The sequence below is a fragment of the Cryptomeria japonica genome, chromosome 8 (genome assembly GCF_030272615.1).
Source record: "Cryptomeria japonica chromosome 8, Sugi_1.0, whole genome shotgun sequence".
NCBI classification, from domain to species: domain Eukaryota; kingdom Viridiplantae; phylum Streptophyta; class Pinopsida; order Cupressales; family Cupressaceae; genus Cryptomeria; species Cryptomeria japonica.
The window spans coordinates 31,739,690-31,746,901 of NC_081412.1; positions in this window are offsets into that span (position 1 = coordinate 31,739,690).

Here is a 7,212-nt window from a genome sequence, read left to right on the forward strand (position 1 = left end):
ACAACATGTAAAATATTAAAGATATTAATATAATTTAGTGGTATATCCACTTTTATCAACAAAAAAAAAATATTTATCTTAAAAATTAATGGTAATTTTCTTAAATTTTTTAAAATGATTTATTGAATCTTAATGTAATTTGTACGTCATCTAAGGTAAATACAATATTGATCTATTATTACAAAATATACATTTGTATAAGGCTTCATCAACTTTTATATATTGAATGTCTCATTCAATCATTACTGAAAAATATTTTCTTAAAAGTCATATACTATTTCGTTTCTTCAATATTAAACTCATTGATAAATAGTAAATTCATATTTATTGGGAATATAATTAGCTAGATTATGCAACTTTTAACAAAAGATATAAGTTTTTTATTAGAAACACATAAGAAAATTATGAATCTTAGAGTTTCTTCTAGATCAACCCATTTGATTAAAAACAATGTTTTTGTTCTCAAAGGTTTATTTTTAGAAGATAAGCAAGAGGAGCAATGATGGAATTTTGTCAAAGATTTGTTGGTTGTAGATAGGGTAAACAAGGAGGAAAGCAAACAAATTAGGGCCCACAAGATATAGTGTCAAGTGTCATTTGTACATATTTAATCCTAAGTAGGTGTGCTGCCCCTTTTTATTTATTCTATTTTGTTTGTTTCTATATCTTTTATGCAAGAGTTTGGGTAATGGAAGAAAATATAGTATCAAATATAAAACATTAAGAAATTCGTGGGATAAACACAAATAGGTATATAGGTTGGTAAGGTCCACATAAACCTAGGGCAATCAAAGTTTACATTATAGGATAAAAATGAAAAGTAGGTTTTAATCAATATAAAGTGTAGTCACATAAATCTGTCCACTTAATTAAATGAATATTTAGTATTTATTTGATTATTTAACCATCAATCAATAATTAATTAAATTAATATTTAATTAATTCATCTTAACCCTCTTCTACTATTAATTAAATAAATTATTCAATTTATTTGATTTAATTCACTTAACCAAATTCAGACCATTAATTAAATAAATAAATCATATTTGTTCAATTAAATCTTATCTCACATTTAAATAAATTAATATTTGTTTAAATCCCCCAAAATCCCATCTCTCACATTTAAATAAATTAACATTTATTTAAATCACCTTTATCCTCCACCCACTTGCATTTTCCTACAAATGCAAGTTGCACAACTATTTTAAATAAATAAATTATTTATTTAAAATCCTATTTATCCTCACCCACTTGAAACCTTTAATGGTTTCCCTTAAAGTCTTCAAACTTAATGGCTTCCTTCTAGAGTCTTCTTAAGCCTTTAATGGTTTCCCTTAAAGTCTTCAAACTTAATGGCTTCCTTCTAGAGTCTTCTCAAGCCTTTAATTGTTTCCCTTAAAGTCTTCAAGCATTTAATGCTTTATCTTCCTTTTTCTCATGTAAATGAATTTAAAATTTATTTAAATATCTATCCAAATGCAAATTACACCATTTAATTGAAATAAATGATTTTATTTCAATTGAAAATCCCAAAATTCCTCCCACTTACATTCTCCTACAAAATCCACTTGCATGCCTAAATCCCTTCTAGATTCTTCTAACTCCTTCTAATTAGCCCAATCCTATCCTAATCATTGTCACATTCCTAAATAAAAGGAAGTCACTTCTCAAAAACCTCCAAAGTCTTCAATAACCATTCAAGGCTTTATGTCTTCAAATGGTTAACCTCTAAAGTCTTCCAAACCATTAAAGGCTCTTACATAACCATTAATGGTTAACTCACCTTTTACCTTTGGTTAGAGACTTTCTTCTAGCTTAACCATCCTTTTGACTCATGGGTCTCTTCAAAGCATTTATTTGTTTGACTAAGGTAACCATTTAACTCTTGCACATTCCTTTATCCCTTGGATAAAAGGAATATCCATTAACCTAACCCTAACCCAAACCCCTAGGGTAACCATCATGTCCCCTCAAGCATTTAATGCTCCTTATCTCTCCTCTCAAGCCTCCTCATGGTGACACTTGTCAGCATGGGATTGGGTTGAAAGTCTCACATGGATTGAATATCTTTCAATCCTAACCGTTGTAAAGATTTCTCAATCTTAACCCTTCATTTCCCTATTTCTTCTATAAATAGAACCCTTCTCCTCAAGCAAGGAAGGAAGCATTCTAGAGTATTGTTGTTATACTGGTATTAGCATAGAGTTTTTTTATAGCATCACTATCTACACTTGCATAACATTTGCTTATCATATTCAACCATCTTGAATCTCCATATGGCATCCATGACTAGTGCTAAAAGCTCAGAGCTACACTCATGTGGAACTTGGAGAGGAGAGGGACAAGGGAGGAGCAACTATGAGCATCTTGATTAGCATTTGGAGTATAGTTTATCTATTCTATGTTTGTATGCTTTCTATTTCATGCTTAATATCTCTCTTGATATGCCTGTTTAGGATTTTCTTTTGTTGCTAACACTAATGTTTGTTTCTTGTGCTCTTGTGTGTGTTGCCATCAAACAAATTTTCTAATCCTTTTTGCAGAGCATCATTTGGTGAACTTGACGTGAATCCAACACAAGATTTCTTTACAAAACTACTAACCTTTTTGTTTAAATTGCCACACAGGTTGTGCTTTAGTACTTTCGTGTTAAATAGTGCTTCTTTGTTTACACAGAGTGGCGCTATTGTAACAAAGAGTTGTAATTTTTTTTATTCTAACTGAAAATCAAAACCTAGGCTTGTAGAAGCCCACCAATACCTCATTTTTTTTTATTTTTTGGACTAACTGTTTGTTTGTTTATGTAGGATTGGAGGAGTTAGATTAGAAAGCATTGAATTCTTTCTTTCACTTTGTTTTCAAAGTTGGATTAAAACAAATTCATTGTCTCTTTTGGCTTAAAAATTGAACCTCACATTTTCATTTTAGATCATAAAAAGAATCACATCTTTAGTTTTGGTTTGTAAAAAGAACCCCACTTGCAAATTAAAAAGAACCACAAACTTCAAAGTTTATTTGCAAGTTAGGAACAATCTTTATTTTGGTGCTTAAAATCAACAACACAACTTTCATTTCTTGCATCAACTTAAGGAAATTCACAATCAACATTTCATTTTGGGGCCAACTAAAAAGAACAAGCCATTTTTTTTCTTCAAAGTTCAAAAGCGATTTTACTTCAAGCAAAAATGTGTTTTTCAATTCAGTTGACCAGGATTTCAAGTTCCTTGTTTACAACACATTTTACCTTTGAAAGTTAAAAAGAACACCATGATTGTTGGAGCAACATCTCCAATTAGATAGAACATCATTGCAATGACAAGTAAAAAAGAACAAGTGTATTTTGGGATTGGCACGCTTGTGCAAAAGAGTTGGTCAAGTGGTCCTACTTCTAACACACACTATCCTCTCCCTTGGCTTTCGTGGTCCTAGGTGCAAGAGAAAAGTGTTAGTAACACTCAAGTTTTATTTTTTTAAGAGAGGCCTACCAAGAGACACATCACTCTTGGGAACGACCTCGCGTGGTAAATCCTTCGAGCCACTATAGAAATCAGGTGAGAGAGAAAGTTGTAACCTTGGACATAGCTGTTCCTACAGTGTAACTTGCTGAAAGGACAAATGGGCCCCACCACAAGTTACAAGGCTCTTAAGTGAGTCACTGCAGAATGAACTTACGTCCAAAAACATCGAACAATACTAAACACCTTTAAGTAGTAGCCCACCCATTCTATTGATTGAGGATATTTGTGATAAATTCAGTGCAAGAGCATAGAAGGTTTTGCTCCCAAGATACTCACCATACAAATTTCCTTGAGTAGAAACATAAATTTTTGAAAATTCACTTGTGGCTTGATGAAAGTGATGACTTCCCCCATCATAGGGATCATCTATTTGTTATAATCATGCAAGACTTAGTATATCACATCCTTACCTGCTACGGCAGGATTCATAAGGTACGTAGTACCAAAGTCGAAGAAATATCAAGATGTGGGCTGAAATTATCGCAACTGGCCATTTGACCTTAGGGATAAATAGTGTTTGAAGTGTTTTCATTTTTGAGTTAAGATCAGTGAAAATTGAGCCAACTTCAGGCTTTGGAAAAATACCTAAAATACATTTGAAGGAAAGGGTCATAAAAAGTTCAAAAGATTGGGTTGATCTAGACCCATACTTACTTGTGCCTTTTGAGGCAACATTCTTGTGTTTGTGTGCTTGCTTTGTTTTCTTGTCAAAGAAACATCATAAATCCAAAATCCAAAACAAGTATTCATCCAACACAAACATTTTCAGAAAGATCTAACACAAAGAGCAACAACAAAAAGTATCAAACTATATGACCATTCTTCACATCTTGAGAAAGAAGAATCTTCATCAACACATCAACTTGAAGAAAAGTCCATTAAGATCAAAGGCTTTAATCAAAAGGAGGAAATTCTTCTATCTTAATAGACAAATCTTTGTCTCTCATAGAGCCTTCTTATGTCACATGTGTCTTTATCTTCAAGGGAAATCAAACGAATTTGATCAAGAGTCATTAAACCACAGAGCTTTTATGTAATATTGAGCTTTGAGTTATCACAAGAACAAAGGAGGCAAAATCAATCCTGCTTTCTTTCTCGACATTTGCATCACATATAACGTAGCTCGGGAAGAACCACCAACCCCTGAACAAGAAGAGGAAAAGTTTGTTCCTTTTGTAACACAAAGTTTCTATTGAAGTTAAACATCTCATCCATTATCATATTCACACATCATCACTCCATTCCAACTCTCAAAACATTAAGAGGTTCTTTTCCTAAGTTCTATTTCGACATTGCTTGAATCAAACACAAAAACATCACTTTTTTAGAGTGTCTCTACATCTAGGATAAACTCATCCTCAGAGACATTTCTATGTAGGTTAAAACTAGTCTATGAGTACAATCCTCTCATTACTAGGTAGTCGAGTCTATAATACATCTCAGATTTATCTAAACCTTATCACATCAAACTTTGTCAATCAAACACAACAAGCAATTCAAGAAATAACTTTGGTACCATCTACTTTAGTGCTAGAGATTCATATACGAAACACTTCACCAAACATCAATCTTTCATTTCATCACCAACTCATCATCATTTTCATCAAACTTCAACAAAAACTTATAAACAAACTGGCTCATCCCAGATCAAGATCTAGACAACAAGAAATTGAAGAGGAAGAGGAATAAAATATCAATGAGTTCCAAGAAGCCCTAGGAGGAAATATAAATGATGAAAATCCAGGCACTCCTACTCCGGAGGCAATAGAAAGGGCACAACACAACCCTCTCTTTAATAGAAATTTTGATGAAATACTCAGGAGCAACGTCGATGCTCACTTTTTAAGACTTTCTCAAGAGGGGGCTAAACTACCCTCTGACTTTGATGTTGCACAACTAAGACAAGCATCAGGATGCCAAAGTCGTAATGAGGATGAAAGAGGTCGAGAACATATTAGATACAACCTTCATCAAGGTAATCCCCCACCTCCTCCTCCAAATGAAATAGAAATGTTGTGGCAACAAGTTGAGAATCTCTCCCAACAACTTCATAGTGGTGTGAAAACTAATCAGTTTTCACTTAATGACATTTGTCCCTATCCCTTTGATAGGGATCTTCATATGCCACCTTATCTGTGAGGGTTTGAAACACCCAAGTTTGAAAAGTAAAAAGGAAAAGGAGATCCTCATGATCATGTTAGAGAATTCCATTTAGCTTTCCTTGAAGTGGCATACGAGGATACATGCCTAATGCGACTTTTTCCCCAAATCTTGGGAGGAACAAACACATCATGGTTTTCCTAATTACCAGGTGGCATTAGGACATTTGAAGAACTCATCCAAAAATTCCTAGCACATTACTCACACAACATTGAACGTGATATCACAATGGCTGATCTATGTAACACTAAACAAAAACTAGGTGAGCTATTTTCAATCTTTCTGCAATGATGGCATCAAATGTCTAGTAGATTTTCTCTTTAGTTACATGAACAAGAACTAGTGGAAATATTTATTTCCAACTTAAATGATGAAATGGAATTTCACCTAGACGTAAAAGACATAGACTCTTTCAATGACATGATCACAAAAGGCTTAAACTATGAGCGGGCTCTCATCAAAAAAGGGCTTATCAAAATATATAATGAGCCAAAGGATGGCCCTCAACCATGCTTCAATAGTGAAAAGCCTAACTTCTGGAACAAAAACAAAAACATCGTCAATGATGGGGTTGTGGATGCAAGAACTATCAAAAGTGCACAACCTATGGTACGATTTGCAGGATAGAACCCCCCACCCAAGAATAACACAGTTGCTCCTCCAAGTCAAGGACACAATACATCTCAAGAGGAACCTAGACAATGTCAACAAAATTTTAAACCTAAACGAACATACACTCCCTTAGGGGAACCCATTGAAATGGTGTTACGTTAGTTGGTTTCTCAAAATCTGGTGACCTTACCCAAAACATCAAATTATGAACCTCAAGTCAAACCTTCATGGTGGAGGGATACTAAGAATTGTGACTTCCATCAAGGGAAACGACATAAGACAAGCAATTGTCACAGATTGAAAGATCTTATTCGGGATCTTATTAACCGAGGTGAAATCAAAATTTAAGGACATGACCCAAAAACAACAAACAATGATCATCTTATGTTCAAAAATCCACTTCCATCCCAAGATCAAAGGGGTCCTTCCACTTCAGGATGAAACATAGATACCACCAATTATACACAAGCCACATATAATTGCACTGTGAATTACCTATATGATGCCAATGAACAAATTGTAACTATTACCATAAAAAATCCTAGCTCCACCTACAATGTTGTTACACGTCACAACAAGATTACCATAAAAGTAGCTCCACAAGGCACCCCATCTATCCCAAAGCAGTATAACCTTGTGGACCAATTAGACAAAACACTCGCACTAATATCTATCTTAGAGCTATTGCAAGAGGTGTCAATCCCTGCAAACCTAAATACAAGTCAGTTCCAAGCCATGGTTGGAAATCTAAGGTCATCACCTTGTCTCACTTTCTTTGAAAGTGACAACACATTCTTCCTGCAACCTCATAACACCTCACTCCACATTGAAGGGTTTATCAACTAGCATAGGATCAAGCGAGTCTTGATCGAAAATGGATCAAGCCTGAATATTTGTACACTACAATTAGTCACTACATTGG